Below are 20188 nucleotides of genomic sequence, written 5' to 3'. Positions count from 1 at the left end.
ATCTGTAACAGCCAGATACTAAAAGAGCCTACTTCACAGAGGTAGAGTGAGAGGTCTATAGGCCCTCAGCAGTGTCTGCCAGGCAATTAACACTCTATATATGTTAATATTACTATTACAATTATTCTATCACCGCTCCTGACCTGCAATTCCTCACCTATAAAATGAAGGCTTAAACCACATGACCCCCAACTCCCTTCAAGTACAACAGTCCTGTGACTTGGTAAGGCAGAAACCAACTCTTTTAATTTTTTTAAATATTTTATTTATTTTTGAGAGAGTGCAAAGGGGGGAGGGACAAAGAGAGAGGGGGGTAGAGGATCTGAGGCAGTCTCAGCGCTTACAGCAGTGAGCCCGACGTGGGGCTTAAGCTCACGAACCATGAGATCATGACCTGAGCGGAAATCGGATGCTCAACCCACTGAGCCACCCAGGGGCCCCAGAAATCAGCTCTTTTTACATAACCTCCGCATATGAAAACAGACGAGGAGAACAGAGGTGTCAGAGCCCAACTTTGAATTCTCCCCCCAAGCGTGCAGGCCAGCCTCCAGCATCCACTTCAGGACCACACTATTGCCAAACCCAGCTGAGAGCTTGCCCTCCCTGGGTCCCCCCTCCCCGGTTTGACTTGTGTCTTGCCTCTTGTTGCAAAGCTAAGCTAATATTAAATCTTACTGTTCAGCACACACCGCATTGCTATTGATTATCACATTGTGTCTTGCACTAGCTTTAATGCATTATATATTCAGCCATGCACAGCTTGCTAAAACCAGAAAACAGCCACATCTCAACTCCCCACAGGCCTTAGAATGTCTTCAGGACTGTAAATTTCTTAGAGAACTGAGCAAAATTTTCATTGAACAACTGACAGCTTTCACTGGGCAACTGACATTGAACAACTAAGGAAAGGAACCTCAAAAGCTCTGTCTGCAAAGAATATAAATTACTAATGATCAATTTCAATGACTCCCGGTGCATGAATCATTTCAGTAATAAAACTGTTTGGGGAAAGACTGAAGGGTTGTGTCTCTTAATCTTACACTCCCAGAATTCTGTTATTAAATGTGTCCAGGGCAACAATGGGTTGTGGATTCATTTGAAGAATCACCTAATTCCTCAAAACGATCAGGACTCAAGTGGAATTTACAAGTGGACTTGGAAGATTTGTTGCTCAGTAGAGCTAGGCCGTAGAGCAGAGACATATAGGCAATTTTTCACTCATTAAGGAATCTTCCAATATTTGAAAAGTGATAACTCCTTAAGAATTACCCTTGTCTGGGACAATCAGGGTAGAGCATTGTGCTTTTTCTTACTTCATGTTCCACATGACTTGCCTTCTCCAGTGAAAGACATCTTCCACTTTTTCTCATAAAGGTTTCTTCGATTTCTCTCTCCTCCTCCCCAAAAAGAAAATCACAAATTTAAGTAAAAATTAAATCGCAGTGTGTTTCACAAGCTAGTAGTTAATTGTCCCCGTATGGATTCCTGACTGTTGGTGCTGAGTCCTAAATAGACACTGAGGTCCTTGGCAGCAGAAACCCTGGCAGAGGCACTTCCGGAGTTCTCCCGCATTCCTAGAACAGTGGCTCTCAACCAGGACAGTTTTGCCGCCCCAGAAGACATTTGGCTGTGTCTGGACACATTTTGATTGTCACAACTGGGCTGTGGTAGATGCTACTGGCATTAAGTGGGTAGAGGTCAGGACGCTGCTAAACATCTAATGTACTGGGTAGCCCCTGAAACAAAGAGTTATCTTGCCTGAATTAGTCAGTGTTTTCCAGAGAAACAGAACCAATAAATATATAACTTATACTTATTTATACTATATATAATTTATTTTTATTTATACTTTATTTTACTATCATATATTTGTAATAATATAATTATATTTATTTTATATATATGGATATATATGAGGAGAGACTTATTATAAAGAATTGGCTTATTATAAAAACTGGCTCATGATCTTACAGAGGATGGCAAGTCCAAAATCTGCAGGGCTCATGTCCTAGTTCAAGTCTAAAAGCCAGCAGACTGCTATACAACTTGGAAAATCTGATTGATGTTCCAGTTCTAAGACCACCATGCAGGATAATTCTCTTACTCGGGGAAGGGTAAGCCTTTTGTGCTCTTCAGTCCTTCAACTGATTGGATGAGGCCCACCCATATTAGGGAGAGCAATCTGCTTTACTCACAGTTCTCCAATTTAAATATTAATCACATCCAGAAACACCCTCACAGAGACACCCAGAATAATGTTTGACCAAGTATCTGGGCACCCCATGGCCCAGTCAGGTTGACACATAAAAGTAACCATCACAACACCCAAGATGTCATGGTGCTGTGGTTGCAAAATCCTGATCCAGAATCATTCTAGCCACATAATAAATGTTTAAAAATGTTAATTGGTGGAATACAACTGGCTTGTGTTCTCTTAAGACAAAGGAGAGGTCAAGGTGGGGGGAAAGGGGTCAAAGTAGTCAGGGGAGATCATGGAGGAGATGGGCTAAGTAGAAACTCATAAGTATGAGTAGAACTTGGGTGGACAGGAAGAGAGCAGGAGACATCCCATAATGAGAGAAATGGCATAAGTGTGGCACATACAAGGGGTCTCAGAGGAAAAGACCCCATTGGTTAAAACTCTGAAGGAACACTTGAGACCATGAAGATCTTAGTAGAACATAACCCAATATCAAATTTGAATAAATGATGTAGCTTTGTTTGTAAAACAACTGAAATTATGTGTTTTGAAGAGGAGAGGAGGAAACCATTTATCTTTAGCGCTATTTATATAAATAGAACCGCTAATTTATATTAGCACATTTTATAGATGAAGGAACTGAGACACAGAGACAGTAACCTTAAAGTTTGGGAGTTTTTGCTCTTCAATACCGTAAATTTACTTCCTTGTGTCTTTTGACTTGAGTTGGTTATTATGAGACATAGTGCCATTAATGCACAGTATCAGTGGGGTTTACAGCATAGGCTCTGGAGCCAGAGCATGTGGGCTAAGACTGGCTCCACCACTTAGCTTGTGACCTTGGGCAAGGGGCCAAACTTGTGAATATTAAATTAGTTCATAAATGTAAAGCAGGCAGCACCGGGGCAAACACATACAAAATGCTCAGTCATGTTGGCTGTTTTTATTATCATCATTCTTTTTACTGATGATTCCTTAACTCCAGCCTACAAGAGTCCACTGGATTCCCACACTAAGAAGCAGCATCAAATCGCCTGGTGGTGGCAAAACTGAGGGGCATGAGCAAGTCCCTTTCAGGACTTTCCCAACCTTTTCCCGCAGGATACTCTCATAAATTGCTCAAAACTAAGTGAATTCAGAGGCAGTCTTTGAGCTGAAAACATTTCTCCTGTAGCCTCCTTACTAAGCCTGCAGTTTGGACAAGCAAGCAGTAAAACCAGCGTATGCGGGCCACTGCTTTTTGTAGCCAGCTGAGGAATGATGCCCCCTAGAAGTGTGTGTGTGTGTGTGTGTGTGTGTGTGTGTGTGTGTGTGTGTGTCGTGGGGAGCGGAGAGGAGGGGAAGAGAAAGGAGATCGCATTAGGACAAGCCAGAATTTCTAAGAATACAGCATCAGGCTACAGCAGGCAGCCCTTACACATCCCCAGTAATCAGCCCCTTTACATGCAACTTTTGTGTCAAATAAAAAAATTAAAAAAAAAACTTGTGGGAGGAGGGGACATTTCCCATCAAAGTTACCATCCTAGTTTTTAATGGCTCATCAAATAGAGAAGGACCCAGAGGAGAGCCAGCAAACTGGTGTGGGGGCTGGAGCCTGTGCCAGTGAAAAGGACTGAGCAGATTGAGCCCAGAGAGGAGACACTAGTGGGGCTATGGTGGCTGTCTTCAAGTAGCTGAAGGGCCAATGGTGCAGGTGGGAATGAAATATGTGTAGGAGCCAAGGTGCAAGGGGCAGGTCTCAGTACAATATACTGAATGCCTTTCTACTCATTAGAATAGTCCAAAAATGCAATAGCAGTGAGCTCACTGTCATTGAGTTATACAAGCAGAGGTTGGATGATCATTTTGGGGGGGCAACGGTAATGATTTCATACCCTAAAGTGACTTTCAGTTATGTAGTTCTGAAATCTAAAACTTACATTGCCTATTTGGATGAGATCTAGATACTGCGTAGTTTCCTGGACTTCTTCCTTGAGCTTAACTCTTTAGTGATCAAAAATTGTCCATGCCTCCAAGGCCACCTCTTGATGATTGTCCCTGACTATCTGCAACACTGCTAAGAAGGATTCCAAAGCTGTGTAATGTGATAGGTAATGTCTGCTAAAGGCAAAGAAAAGAAAAATGGGAAAAAAAATCCCATTTTTCACTACTATTGTATATGCAGCAGCTATAATACATAATACAGATAATATTTTTAAAATATTTAAAAATCTGATTTTCCTTCTTAGTAAGGAAAAGCGTTCCCTTTCCACATTTCCTTTCATCACGGTGGTTAGGGTATGAAGTTTATTGCCTCAGGGAAGGAGCAGTAGCATGGATCCACCTAGAACCGAGTCCACGGGTAGGAAAGGAGATGTGACATAGAGCAATTTCCAACAGACAGAATGGAAAGTAGAGCTTGACCTGGGAGGACATAGAGAATTCTGGAAAGATGAGCCTGGGAAGAAGTAGCTACCTGAGACCCCATTCCCACCCCATCTCTGAGCCTTAGCACATGGCAGGGGGTGGGGTAGATAAAAACTGAAGGGAAAGAAGGAAAAGCTGAACTGAGAGCACGATTCACTGCATTTCCATTTGGAATTCTAGCAGAGACCACCTCATGTTGCACCTGAGCCACCATAGGGTGGCCATGGCTGGTCAGAATGACAACGTGGGATGTTCAAGAAGAGAGAGGACTCAGTGCCCCTGAATGTCTCCACTTCCATGTGGTGTGGAGGTGTCCAGAGTTCTCACCTGTGCATAGTAAGGGACAGAGTTGAGAGCAAGGGACCCATGTTGGGTGGCCGTTGTGAGAGAGGCCAAGTGACCAGATGGAGAATGTGGCTGGTGCTCAGGGCATCTCTGTAGCCAGTGAGGTCTGATGTGGGTCGAATCAATGAGAGGGGATGACCAAGCACTGAAGGTGCCAAGACAGCATACCCCAAGTTATACTGCCATGATGTGTCAGTAGCAGATGCACAAGGACAGACACCAGGGCTAGAAAGAGTCCAGGTGGAAGTCAGTGGAAGTTGACAGAGAAGCACATAGCTCAGACCAGAAGCCTCTCTCTCTAGGATGTGAAGATGGAGAAACTTCTCTTGTTCAAAGGCAGTGGGGAATGGGGAAGGAAGGGGACATCCTCTGAAAGCTGACAGTGGCCCTGAACTTCAAATTGACTAATTGCTCCAAAGGCCCTTTAAACCCAGGAAAGACTGAGTCATGGTGTAAGGCATGGCTGACAGGGAACGGCTTTTTCCAACTCTGAACGGCACCATTTCAACATTTGCATGATCTCCCTCACATGCCGCACACCATGGGTGAAGGCGCAGTCAACTGCAAGAATCTGGTGTTGCAGGAGGGTGAGGGAGACACGGGTCCTTGTCTTAAAGAATCAACGAATGAATCTCGTGGACAGCAGAGAGCGAGCAAAGTGATAGAGTTTATTGAGGGAAAGTACAAAGCTCTCAAGAGTGAGAGGGGTCCCTACTGGGTTGCCGCTGAAGAATTTTGTCCCCGACTTTTTACTAGGACTTACCAGAAATTTCGTCTGTGAGACTCCATGCATGGCACCTAGCCCAGGGGGTCAGGAATACCTTCATCCTTTTTTCCCCCAAACCTGCCGCTTCTTCAGCCTCCCACTTGCAGCTGCAGCCTGCCTTCCCGAGGCTCTCTTGTCTCTCCCTGCCTAATTTAACCTTTTCCCTATTCACTGGCAGGAGCTGCCAGTGCACAAGATCTGGAACAGAAAGAAAGAAATGAAAGTATGAGGTGTGCAGAGGCCACAGTAGTGTGGCAAGGAGAAAGAGAAGGAGAAATCCATCTGAAGGATAACACTGGCAGGACTGAATGTTGCTCACCGAACAGGCATTCTGCATCCCCCCTGCTCCAAGCATGGCCTGGAGACCACCCAGAGCTTGTCAGAAATCCAGAACAGCAGGCCACACCCTAGACCTATTGCACCTATTTTTTTTCTTTTTCTTTTTCCAGCTTTATTGAGATATAATTGACATATAGTATTGTGTAAAGTTTAATGTGTACAGTGCGATGACTTAATGAATGTATATATTATTTACCATAATGTATGTAAATATATATATATATATGTGTGTGTGTGTGTGTGTGTGTGTGTGTGTGTACCACAGTAGGGTTAGTTAACATCATTCACCTCCCATAATTATCATTTCATTGTTGTTATGATGAAAACATTTAAGGTTTGTTCTCCTAGCAACTTTCAAGAAGACAATACAGTGTTGTTAACTACAGTCATCAAGTTGTACATTAGCTCCCCAAACTTATTCCTCTTATAACTGGAAGTTTTTGCCATTTGCCTAACATCTCCCCATCTTCCCCACACACACACCGCCCCCCCCCCCCCCATCCCCTGGCAGCCACCATCTACTCTCTGTGTCTATAAGCTCGGCTTTTTTTACATTCCTCATTTAAGTTAGAGCCTGCAATATTTGTCTTTCTCCGTTTCTACTGATCTTCATATGAACTCAGGTGATTGGTGAGCACATTGTTTGAGAGGTATTGTGTTACATGATTTAACACGATCAATTCAATACAACAATTCCATGAGTTAGAGTATTCTCCCCCTTTTGCAAATGAGCAAACTGAGACCCAGCCAAGTTCACATATCCAGTAAGTGCTAGAACCAAGATACCCACACAAGCAATCTGACTCCAGGACCCACCCTCTTCACTATTACCAAAAGCATAGGCTCATCCACCGATTGGTTCCTGGTCGAATGTGCATGTACAATGTGTTGATACCTGCCTGGAACATTTGGAATGATCTGTGGACCTACAGCAGTGACGAGATTTCCTTGTCCAATGTGTCTTCCAAAGTAAAACACCAAATATTCATGATTCAAACCATGTCCAAGATTCTGCGTGATCAAGAGCACCCAGTATTTTAAGCTTTAGGGCAATTCATAGCTATCATGTCTAAATTGTTCTGCTTCTTCTAAATTTGCCCTGCATGTGTACCTTTCAAGAATAGTTCTTTTAGCTGATAACCCCCATTTTCAAATGCAAATGTGTTTTGAAATGTATCCGTTCAATCACTTCTCCCTCAAAATCATACTACCGCTGAATTACTCCAAAGGAATCCATAGTGAAGCACGGAACATTTTCAAGCTAAATCCTGTGGTGCTTTTCATCTAAAAAGGTGACTAACAGCTTGCATAAGCTTATAACCAGACTTAAAGCTTAAAATCCCTGTGGAGTTTGCAAAGGGCATCGAGACAGCAAGCCAAACCTGGGAACCACAAAATGTCTTTGCATGCTGACTTACCTACCCGTCAGTCACGAAACCGGTCTGAATTAAAATTGCTGTTACTCATTTCAGTACCGCAACCTGTATTTTCCTGACAGTGAATTGAAAAAGGATTCCCTCGGTTAAGAAAAATAAGAAACAGCTCCTATCTAACAAATGTTAATTAGGTCATGCAATGTGGTGAAAAGTGATTTGAAGCGTGAGGAAACCCATGCACCACTACCTGACATCAAGTGGGTAATTATAAACATATGTTTGAAGAAATGAATCAAATCCAGTCTCAGTTCTGGAGCTCACCAGCTCTTTGAACTTAGGGAACTCACTCTGCTCTCCAGGTTCATTTTCCTTGGCCTCAACGATTTCCTAAGATTCCTTCTAGCTCCACAGTCTCAAATTTTAAATCAGACCTTAATTATGTGCTAAGTAAAGTATAATATATTTCATTTGAAGGATGGCATACTGACAAAGATAGTTAAGAAGATGACAAGGCAGCATGGAAAGTACTCATTACATAACATGGAATACAAAATGTTGTTTATACTTTCTAAAGCTATAAGGAAGGTTCTGTGCACATTTGGACAGAAGCTGGAAGGAGAGGGAACAAAGAAAACAGAGTGAGATCATGGGTGGGTGAAGTTTCCTTGTAGTTGGATTTCCACTAATTTGCTGTTTAAAAGTCATACGTTTAGGGAAGCATATCTTGATGTTCTTTGGAAGAACTGTTTGCCTGGCAGTTTGCTGTCATTTATTTTCCCAGCTTCTGAGTCGATGGTAGCCAGGCTGATCTCTCTGCTATTCATGGACTGCATCAGGAGAGCTCAATATTGTTTCCAAAGTGGTCACATGCCTGTGTCCGTAGCCAGGCCCCCATCCTCTGAGCCCAAACCAATAATCACAAACTCTGCACTTGTGTTTCCCTCCACTGCTGGCTGGGAGGCAACAGGTATGGAACATAATGGTCCAGTAGGAGAACCTCAGGTGGGAAGAGAGCTCAAGGTTTGCTCTGTCCTTCCTCTGAGGTAGCCCCTTTGGAGTGTCTGCCTGATTCACAAAGAAGCCTTTCACTGCCTACCCTTGATCCACAACCAAGGACTGCAGCAGCCATGTTGGACAATACGTCTCTGCTCCCTCCCGTGGCAACATTCAATAGGTCCATCTGAGCGCCTGACCTGAGATGGCCAAGCAGACCCTCTTTGCCAGAAATCTGAAGTTGGGATGAAGAAAGGGTCAGTGTCTCAACACGGATAAATCCAAAACGTGTAAGCATGGGTGCTGTGGGATAGACATTTCTGATCACCCATGTAGACGGTAAAAGCAAAGTTCATATCAGGAGCAGGATGTCTCTGTGCTCTCTGGTCCAGCCCCACCCCCAGGGATGCCACAGCCTGCCCCCTGGGTTCTGGGAAACAGCCTAAATTCTTAAATAAGGTCCCCTTTCAGGTTAGGCTAAGGCAAGTTGGTTTCTGTTACTTGCAATCCATCGTGTATTAATACAGTTTATCTGTGGGAACCTCCCAGGATCCCATACAAGTGCTTGTGTGACCTGACCCTGCCTGGAGCCCCACCCGGTCACCCACTGGTCTCCCAGCCAAACCGGGCCTCAGCTGGTAGCGCCACACAATGGGTCTTGCTGGGCTTTGCTGCTGCTCTGCCTGAAATGTTCACCAGCCTGCTGAGCTCTGTCCCCAGCCCGAAGGCATCAGCAGGTAAAAAAGCCTGGCTGCAGGGGTCTGCTTACCTCCTCCCTTTACTTCAGCCTTGCATATGATTAAAGCACTCAGAAATAGTGCTGCCTGGGATGCCAGGAACTTCTCTTTCTAATCCCTGCTAGCCAGAACAGACTTTGAGTGTTCAGAGAGCAGATCCTCCCGGGGAAGCTAAGGGAGCCTCACTGCTGCAGCCTGAGACATTGCTGCTCTCATTCGGGTTTGCTGCATTCTTTATTTATAAGGATCCTGGGCATCCAGGTTAAAAGCTGGCAGTACCCAGCATCCCCAATCTTAATGAGGAATCAATAGCCTGGTGAAAAACTTGGTGCGGGGAGCTTCTCCGAACTTGCCTGAGGAGAGGGACACCTTGCCTCCCAAAAGACGTTCCAAAGAGCAGCAGATGTACACAGTTTAATCCTACCTATTTGAAAGGCACAACAATGACTTAACATTATGTAGTACATAACACAGTGCCTCACAAAAGTCGTCTAACCCAGGTGGTATTATCAGCCCTAGTTAACAGATAAGGAAACTGGTTAGGCAACTTGCTGAGGTTACACAGGGACAAAGGGGGCCCCCAGGTCCAAAGCTAGTGGCTTGGCCCCAGCCACTGTCCCCTAGCCAGGGGTTCTCAGGGCATGCTCCCTGGACCAGCAATAGCAGCATCTCTTAGGGGGTCCTGGTTAGAAACACAAGTTCTTGGGCCCCCACCCAGACCAACTAAATCACAGACTTTGGTGTCAGGGCCTGGCTGGCAATCTGGGTGTTAACAAGCCCTCCCCAGGGGATTCTGATGCATGTGCTGGACCCTCACTGTTCAATGTGGGTCTCAGTCCAGCTGCATCAGCATCTCTGGAGAGTTAAATAGAAATGCAGACCCTCAGGCCCTGCCCCAGACCCAGCGAGTCACAATCTGCATTTTTGACATTTTCCGGTGACTTGTTTACACATTAGAGTTTAAAAATTAAAAAGCAATGCTAGGGGCACGTGGGTGGCTCAGTCAGTTAAGCACCCAACTCTTGATTTCGAACCAGGTCATGATCTCAACAGTTTGTGGGATGGAGACCCAAGGTGAGCTCTGTGCTGACAGCATGGAGCCTGCTTGGGATTCTCTCCCCCTCTCTCTCTGTACCTCCCCTGTTTTGCTCATGCTTGCTCGCTCTCTGTCTTTCTCTCTCAAAACAAATAAACTTAAAATAAAATAAGCAAATAAATAAAGAAATAGCACTGCTCTCCACTGTGAGAATCAAACAGTTGACCCTTAATACAGTTATCAGAGCTCTTAGTCCCAGGGCACATGCTGCTTTCTAAGTAAATGAATCATAGCTCCATTTTTCTTACCAGGGATTGGTTTCAAAAGAGGCATGTGAGCATAATTCTAACCAACAAGACAGGAGAAATTAACATAAATGTTTCCTTGGCATAAAAAAAGAAATACATGGGGCCACCTCAACTCATTAGGATGGCTACTATCAACAAGAAGGGAAGGAAAGGGAAGGGAAGGGAAGGGAAGGGAAAGGGAAGGGAAGGGAAAGGGAAGGGAAGGGAAGGGAAGGGAAGGGAAGGGAAGGGAAGGGAAGGGAAGGGAAGGGAAGGGAAGGGAAGGAGGAAGGAAGGAAGGGAGGGTGGGAGGGAAGAAAACAAGTATTGGCAAGAATGTGGAGAAATTGGAACACATTGCACTGTTGATTGGAATGCAAAATGGCACTAGGGAGAAAAGTTTGGCAGTTCCTCAGAAAATTAAAAGTAGAGTTATCAGGTAACCCAGTAATTCCACTTGTGGATTAGAGCCAAAAGAATTGAAAGCAAGGTCTCCAAGAGAGATTTGAACACCCATGTTCATAGTAGCATTATTCACAATGGCTAAAAGGTGGAAGCAGCCCAAGTATCCAACAACAGTGAATAGATAAACGAAATGTGGTATATACGTAGAATGGAACATTATTTAGCCTTATAAAAGAAGGAGATTCTGGGGCGCCTGGGTGGCTCAGTCAGTTAAGCGGCCGACTTCGGCTCAGGTCATGATCTCGTGGTTCGTGGGTTCGAGCCCCGCGTCGCGCTCTGTGCTGACAGCTCAGAGCCTGGAGCCTGTTTTGGATTCTGTGTCTCCCTCTCTCTGACCCTCCCCCATTCATGCTCTGTTTCTCTCTGTCTCAAAAATAAATAAATGTTAAAAAAAATTAAAAAAAAAAAAAAGAAGGAGATTCTACCACATGCTAAAGCATGGATAAAACTTTAGGACATTATGGTACGTGAAATAAGCCAGTCTCAAAAAAACAAATACTGTATGATTTCACTTATGTGAGGTACCTACAGGAGTCCAATTCATAGAGACAGAAAGTAGAAGGGTGGATTCCAGAACCTGGGGCAAAGGGGGAGTGCGGAGTTGTTGGTTCATGGACATAGAGTTTCAGTTTTGCAACATGAAAAGAGGTCAGGAGGCCTGTTGCACAACAGTGTGCATAAACTTCACATTACCAAACTGGACACTTAAAAAAAGCTAAGATGACAAGTTTTATGAGATATATATTTTACCAAAGTTAAAAATAATTTTTTGGGGCACCTGGGTGGCTCAGTCGGTTGAGTGTCCGACTTCAGCTCAGGTCATGATCTCACAGACGGTGAGTTCGAGCCCCGCATCGGGCTGTCTGCTGTCAGTACAGAACCCGCTGCGGATCCTCTGTTCCCCTCTCCCTTTGCCCTTTCCCCTGCTCACGTTCTCAAAAATCAACAAACATAAAAAAGTGGTTTTTTAATAATAATTTTTTTAAAAAGAGACACAAGAGAATATCATTTTTTTTTCTGCCTCAGAATTTTATCGTGTCCTCATATAGTAACTGGAATAGCTGCCAAAATTTGGGGACCCTCTGTGGACAGGAAAAAAGATGAGAAAAATACAAATCTTTGCTGATGCCTTTGAGTCACTGCATTAACAAGCCCTGGATCAGCCATATCTCCAGGATAATGTATAATCGTATAATGTAAAATATTTTTAATTACTTAAGCTACTTTGAGTTTTCTGTTAGTTACAGCCAAAAGCATCTTTACAGATACCAGGCTCTAAGTACCCAACAAGAGGCAAGAAGCCAGTATGGCTCACGAAGATGAAAAGGCCTGGCTTTGAAGCTTTCAATTTTGCTGCCACAGCAGTGAAATTGTCTGGCAGTGATTATATAGAGAAAGTCTCCATGTCCTACTTGCTCATAATTTTTTTTTTTTTTTTAGTTCTCAGATATTGCTGTGCAATATATGCTTTTACAAGGAATCACTAAATTACGCTAACTGCTTGGATGGCTATCATTTCATGCAATACAACGCAGCCGATAGAACGATGCTGAAGGCGAATACTTATTAACATGAAAAGCACCTTATCAGTGTACTAAGTGTGGGTAAATGCAAGTCACAAAGTGGTATGATTCAGTTTCTTATGTATCAGCTCCAACTACTTATAGATAAGTAGGCAGGCAGATAGATGAATGGATATGAATACACAAATCTATGTGAAGACAGAATAAGAAAGCAAACCAGATATTTACACCGATTATACCTTGGAGCCAGGCACTATAACTATGCTTTGTTTTATTCTTTTCCATATATATTTTTCTAAATTTTCTTCAGTAAACCTCCCTCTTTTCTGATAATGAAAACATAGGTCTTTTTAAAATCTTATGGAATAATTTGATTCACTTTGCTTCCACAGACATGATTTTTCTCCAAGACCTGAGTATTTAATTTCCTACATATCTAACTTTTTGTTTCAACCCTTTAGAGAGGACATCACCATAACATATGACATAGATCTCTGCCCCTGAAATGGTGCCTACTGATCACAACTAATGATGCTGATGACACGGGACTATTATATTATACCCATCATTACACAGTGGTGACCTCAGGCCATATTCAAGGGTGTGGCACACCTTGTCCCTCTTTGAACCACCACTGTTTGCTGTGGCTTTAGTTCTTGGATCTGCTTTGAATAATTTCAGTGTCTTCAGGCATTCCACATTATTTGTCCATGTGTCTATCTGTTTCACACCCTCTTTTCCCCACTACTCTGCAGTCTCCCATATACCGAATCTTTGGAAATCTGATGAACTCTATGGTTATCACTGAGTGTCAAGGAGAAGTAATTATTTTCTGTGTGAAACTTCAAAAAAAAAAAAAAAAAGAAGCTTTTTTTTTTAGAAGAGAGGCCCAAGAACTTTGGTGTGAGGAAGGCTATGCCGTTTGGCTGCACACAGCCTTTGCTGGCTCGCCTCCTGGCTCCTGCATGATTCAAAATTGGCAAAGATGCTGGAGACCAGAGTTCTGCATAAATGAAGTGGGAGTGTTTCTGATAACTAAAAGCTACTCGATTAAGAAATAGCATGACTCTGGATCTCTGGACACGTCTCTCCTAAAGAAGGCGGCTGCAGATGGCAGGAACAGAGCCAACTGGGGTCCCTTCTACCCCCATCAAAGTGAGGTTATTTAGGTTCACCACCTGGTTATTAGATTCGCCAGATGGCAAGCCTGAGTAACTGCTCCGAAAGAGAGTAACCAGCCAATCCATTACCCGAGCACACCCGATACTGTTGATTTAACATGTGATGCACATACTAGTACATAATACGGGTAATGAGGCATCACAGAGCCATCATAGAGGCAGCCATCTGGGCTTGTGTGGGACAGCCCTGTGCACAGTGGCCATGGGAAAAACCCGACTGGGTTTGCTGAGGCAGGGACCAGGGGGAGGTGGAGCTGGGGGAGGCAGGAAGTGGGGCGTGTGCCCACACGTCTGCTGTCCACAGTATTCGAATATTTTGCTCCCATCGCTGAGACATTGCTGATTCCTGCCCAGTTCTGAGAATTGTCTGGTTCTCAGGTTTTCCGTGTTGTTATTTTCCACTGCGATGAAAAAGCATATTTACACCAATGAGGGGGAAATGGAACCGTGACTAGAGGTGGATTTGAACACTTTGACAGTCCTAGTCCAACTCTGATGGTTACTGAGAGTAGGGGTGGGGACAGTGTCTTTGGCTCTCCTCTAGAACAGGCTCGTGGAGGAAATCTTCCTCTGTCCCCCCCACAGTCCCACTGGGGCTGCCACACAGAGGGCCTAGGAACCACAGAGAAGAAGGCCCAGAAAGAAACCCAGGTGAATCGGGCCATACCACATTGGGCCCTGGAAGCTGCGTGGAGACAGAGGGATTCCTTGTCACAGTTCCTATCCCCCCATGTCTTCCCCTCATCCCCCCACAGTGCCCGCCACGGCACCGCCCAGATCAAGCAGTCAGCTCAGTTATTTATTCAGCAAACACTAGTTGCTGGGCACTTGGAGACACTGTGTAAAGGGCTCCCAGAATCTCTGTATTGTTTCTTACCATTACATACAAATCTACAATTACCTCCAAGTAAAAAGGTGTCATTAAAAATTAAATTAGAAAAGCTTGAATATGCCTGATAGAGAGCGACCAAGCAGAAACAAGTGAAGAAGACCCAGAAATATTGTGAGAGAGGCGGAGCCAGGGTCAAGCATCTGACAGACTGCTACGTGGAAGAGGGCACAAATGTGTGCTGAGGGTCTCAGGGGGCAGTGGGACGGGGAGGGCAAGTCAAGGCGGAGGATGAGACCTCATGTTGGAGGACACCAGGACACGGGAGAAAGCAGAGGGACCCGGCAGGGGTGCGGCACCCTGAGGCAGGGATCCCCTTTCCTGGCAGGGCTCCGGCAGACCCTGGGCAGCTATTCGTTAGGCACCTTCTAGGTTTCTTCCCAGCTCTAGGAATGTATGAGATGCTGACCTATTTTCAAAACCAATTTTCCTCACTGGCTCATTTTTTGTTCCGACTGACCTGTGACTGTAAATAAGGCGGCCGGTGTCTATAATCCAGCTTTTCAGAAGCTGAGCACTTTCCACGACTGAACTTCTGAGCCATCAGGTGGGGTGGAGAATGCTCTTGTGACCCACTCTAAGGGACTGTCACCCTCCCTGCTGCCATCTAAGGAATGTCCTCCTCGAGGCCATCCCCATAGCCTCCATCATTCCCGCAGGGGAGGAGAGTGGCTGTGAGAGCCTAGAAAAGTCCTCACCCATGCTTTGTATCAAACATACAGGATAAACCCAAAAGCCAAGGGGAATTCAACATCCATCACATTTTTATCGTATTGTCTATGCTATTGTCATGCTCATTTCAGATCCTCGAAAATGCACAATAACCCCATGAGGCCACAAGTGCCGGGGTCTCACAGAAAGAGTAAAAGTAAGAGATAGAGCAGGCCTCACACCCCCAGCTTCTGACTCTGGTGTGCATGCTTTATACTCAACCCCACCGTTCCCAGCCTATGGCTTTGCCTTCTTAGTATCAAGATGTTCTTTGCCTCTTCTGATCTCGGCTTTGCTCTCTCATCATTGACCCCCATGCACCCTCATCCTATTTCATCAGTGTTATACCATCTATGTCTCAGCACTTCAATGTTATGTTCAGCTTCTCTGTGACTCTCCAAGTTGCCCCCACTGTAGTGTCTCCAATCTCGCTAGCCTGATGCATTTTAGCCCCTGAGCACCGGATCTTCTCCTCTGTCTCACTCCAATATGGGGAGAAACCTGAAACAAATCTTTCTTAGATGCCAATCTGTTGGTTCTTGGTGGTGTTTCTGCATGTTTCACAGCCACTGTGGCAAGACCAAAACCCAGGATTGCTTAGCCTCAGAGAGTCAGCAGCAAGCAACAGTCCCAGGACTACAGCAAGCAGAGGCCAGCTGAGTGGTTGGTGAGACCTGGCAGTGAATATATGAACTAAGAACCATGGATGAGGAGTTAGGAAGGTGGACAACCTTATAGGGGGCCAACCTGAGAAAGCAAATAGTATCTCAGTTTGTCTGAAATAAGGAAGCTTTTAAAGGGCCAGGTATGGCTGTCTCTTTTTGCTCCACAATGTCTTAAAGGCACCACCTGTCACCTGCTGGCTGGCTGATTCAGCAGCCTGGGAGTTCACAGGGGGCCGGCCTGCCTTGGACACAACCTTGTTGATTGGAGCCAAAGCACCTCACACAACAGTCTTAGGTCAAAGCCAACAGATATCTTCACACCCTAACTCATAGAGAAAGTCAGGATGGGAGATTAATAATTGACTGTATCCCTCACCAAAACAAATGCCTCATCATGGCATATTTAGTGTTTCCACTAATACATGGAAAACAAAAGTTGAATTCTTTCTCAGCTGCAAAGCCTAATGCATCACTGCCAAGAAGAAAGCATTTAATAAAATCCTTCTTTTTTAGGTGTTCTATGGAGCCCAACCTCCAAGCTCACAGTGCAATGAGAATAACCCATGCACAGCACATCGACCCAACAAATATTTATTGAGCATACCTACTATATGCCAGGCACCAAGCTAGGCTCTGACAGTTTTTCAGAGCTGCCCTTTAATGTTCACATATACAATCAAGTCTGATCTGCATAAAACTAAGTGACATGAGTGTTATCCCCATTTAGCAGATGAGTAAACTGAGGTTCACCAAGTTTAAATTTTTTTAAGTTTATTAATTTTTGAGAGAGAGAGAGAGTGAGCAGGGGAGGCGAAGAGAGAAAGAGGGAGACACAGAATACAAAGCAGGCTCCAGGCTCTGAGCTGTCAGCACAGAGTCCGACAAGGGGGGGGGGGGGGCTTGAGCCCACGAACAGTGAGATCATGACCCGAACAAAAGTTGGACACTTAACCGACTGAGCCACCCAGGCACCCCTGAGGCTCACCAAGTTTAGATGAATGGTCCAAGGTCATAGGACTAGTGCTTAATATATAGCATAGATACATGGCCATATAAACTTTTACGCACTGGGAAAGAATCTCAGGGAATACTCATCCTTCATGCCCCTGGATGCCTATGGACCCTTTCCTACCTGTGCCTCCTTTCCACCCTACCATTTTTAGGCTTGTCACCTCGTGTCTATAAAATGGCTGCTTCAACTCTAGTTTCATGTCCTTGCAGGAGTTTATCCAAAGGAAGATCCAGGTCATATGACCACCCAGCAGCAAGGGTAGCTGGGAAGGCAAGAATCTGGTATTTATAACCTTAAGGGGGGGGGGGGGAACAGGTGCACAAGGAGGAAAGTTGGATGGCTATTGGATAGCCATCTCTGTTGCAGGTAACTTTCTGATTCCTAATTAGGGCCAGCGCTGAAAACTATTTCTTCCTGAGTCGAAATATGGATTTCTTGACACTACCTATAGGTTACTTTATTAGTTTTCTATGGCTGTGTTATAGCTTAATGCAGCTTAACTCCTGGCAGCTTAAGACAATACCCATTTATTTTCTCAGAGTTCTTTAAGTCAGAAATCAGGGAAGGCTTGAGTGGGTTCTCTGCTTAGACACTTGCAAGGCTAAAATCAAGGTGTTAGCGGCCCGAGCTCTCATCTGGGACTCTGGGGAAAAATTCACTTCCAAGATCATTCAGATTTTTGGTAGATTTCAGGTTTTTGCAGCTGTAAGACTGAGGTCTCTGTGGCCTTGCTGACCGTCTGCCAGGATCACTTTCAAGTCCAAAGGCCATTCTCCACCCTTGAGCGAGGCCCCCTCCATCTTCAATGACAGCAATGGTGCACTGACTCCTTCTCATACTTCTACCTCTCTGACTTTCCCTTCTGCCACCAACTGAAGAAAACTCCCTGCTTTTAAAAGAATTAAATTAGAGGGATACTGGGTGGATCAGTCGGTTAAGCATCCTACTCTTGGTTTCAGCCCACGTCATGATGTCACGGTTTTGTGACTTCAAGTCCTGCATCGGGCTCTGCACTGACAGCACAGAGCCTGCTTACTTGGGATTCTCTCTCTCCTTCCCTCTCTGCCCCTCCCCTGCTAGTGCACTCTGTCTCTAATAAATAAACTTATAAATAAATAAATAAATAAATAAATAAATAAATAAATAAATAAATGACTTAAATTAGAGTATGCCCACACAGATAATCTGCATTTTGCCATAATCACAGGAATTAACACCAGAGGATGAAGATCGTGAGAACCATCTTAAAATTCCATCTACCTCAGTTGCCATTAAAAAAAAAAAAAAATCAGGATTTATTCTTATAGTTCAAGGTAGGGTCACCCTTCCCTGATTCACAACAAGAGAAGGAGGACTTCCAATCAAAACAGGGATTCTGCAAGCAAAAAATTAAAGGAAAGAATGGCTGTTGGGTAGACAACCAAGGGTGTCTGTGATCAACTTTTTTTCTGTGAAACTGAGATATTAACCCTAACTTAGTTACGCAGTGGAATCCCACCTAGCTGGTAGACATTTTTTTGAATGAGAACATGGTATATAAATGAGAACATGTCCACTGACCAGGACATGTATTCCTGCTTCCCTTAACTTTCCTCCCTCCCTCACTCCCCTCCTCATCCTGTACCTCATCCTTAGCCTGAAATGTGCCCCCCCACACAGACTCATGAAGAATGCTGGCCAACAGGGAATTTTAAAGGGTTTTCTTATAAAAGCATTTAATGTGGCTAGATTTCTCATGTTGATTTTTCACTGGTTTGCGTCTATCAGGCAAAAGGGAAGGAAAAGGGTTTACAGGAAGAGGAGGCCCATCTCTCAGAGCTTACACAGAGCAGGCCTAGCAGTGCCCACGGTGTTTCTAATGAGCCCTGCTGGCTTTTCCAAGTCTTTCCAAAGAGAAATCACCCACCCTCTCCTCTTCAGAGATGCCTCATTACCAGCTCTTTCAATGCATTGTTTTCTGTTTCACTGCCTTAAACTTGACTCAGACCACCCATGTTTTTTATTTCAATTAGTTTTCCCTGCTTTATGACATCTGTTTGGATTTCATCTTTTTTTTTCTTTCTCCTTCACCAAAAAGTCTAAAATCCCAAGTCAGATGTCTCCAAAGAGCTTATGCGTGTTTGCACAAAACACGTGAAGATCCTTAAGAACTACAAATTATCAACAGGAACAGCTCAATTCCTTTCAGAATTCTTTACTTTCATGGAGGCTGTGTTTACCTTTTATTTTAAGTACTTTCAAGCCCATTCTCTTGAAGTACCTTGCCTTACCATGAGCCCCGTTTGTTTGTTCTTGTTGCCTCCTTCATTCAGGAGAACCATCAATCAGTTTCTGAAACAAGGCAGCCTCTGTGCAGAATCAAAAGCCACCACATCACAGCTGATGGCAAGAGAATGCAGTGGGCATTGTTATTTGTACACAGGCCTTCATCCCTTTGAGAAGTACCTCTGTTTGAAATGAATGAGGCAGACAAGAGTGCTGGCTTCAAAAGCAACTATCCTCCTCTGGGCTTTTCTTGTTGAAAGTCCTGAGCAGCACAGTTACTAGAAAGTAAAGAGAATAAAAGGCAAATCTGAGGCAGGCTACAGGTTTCCTACACAAGAGATGCACACCTGGCCTCAGCCAGGCTGTGCGGCCAGACATCTGCCTTTACTTCGTACAGTTGGGTTTGCAAGGTCAATGTCAAAGAGGCTGTTTATTTTCTACCAGTGATTATGAACGAAAAATACATAAATTTCCTTCACCAAAAGCCTCACCCAGAAGTATGACAGGCTCCTCTCTTTCCTGGTGCCCCTTAAGGGTATCAGTGCTGGTAGGAGCAGAGCTACGGGAACTACTGTTGCCATGGTGATGACTTCGGGACCAAGGGATTGGCTGATCCTTGGCCCAGCTCTTCCACCCAGCTATCACCTCCTCTGCATCAAGAGGACTCCTTATTCCTTGATCCATTTTTCATTTGGCTGGAATGTTGGAGAGCACAGTTTTCCAAGGCACTTCACGACACTTCTGTAGATTCTTGATAACCCTGATGTTGATTTGGACCTAAAGTCTTGGGATAGTGGAAAAGTTAAAACAATATTCAGGGCTCATATAGATGATCATCCTAATAATCGGCTTGAGAATCATCACGGTCATCTCTCAATTGCATAGAGTTTGCAATGACTGCTTGAAAGTTCAGAGCAAATATCTGGCCCATGACCAGGACGTGAAATGAACAGCACAATGTGTATTTGACATGACACCTCATTCATGAATTC

General features: G+C 44.4%; 1 long non-coding RNA gene across 1 annotated transcript in view; it reads right to left on the bottom strand.

Annotated features, from left to right (window-relative positions):
• Positions 1-20188, bottom strand: part of LOC123385917 — an 83949-nt gene that overhangs the window by 45520 nt on the left and 18241 nt on the right. The gene's annotated exons all lie outside the window — the stretch shown is intronic.

This window comes from Felis catus, chromosome B3 (assembly GCF_018350175.1).
Source record: "Felis catus isolate Fca126 chromosome B3, F.catus_Fca126_mat1.0, whole genome shotgun sequence".
NCBI lineage: Eukaryota > Metazoa > Chordata > Mammalia > Carnivora > Felidae > Felis > Felis catus.
Note: the sequence above shows the minus strand (reverse complement) of the source record. Positions and strands in the feature narration are given on the sequence as shown.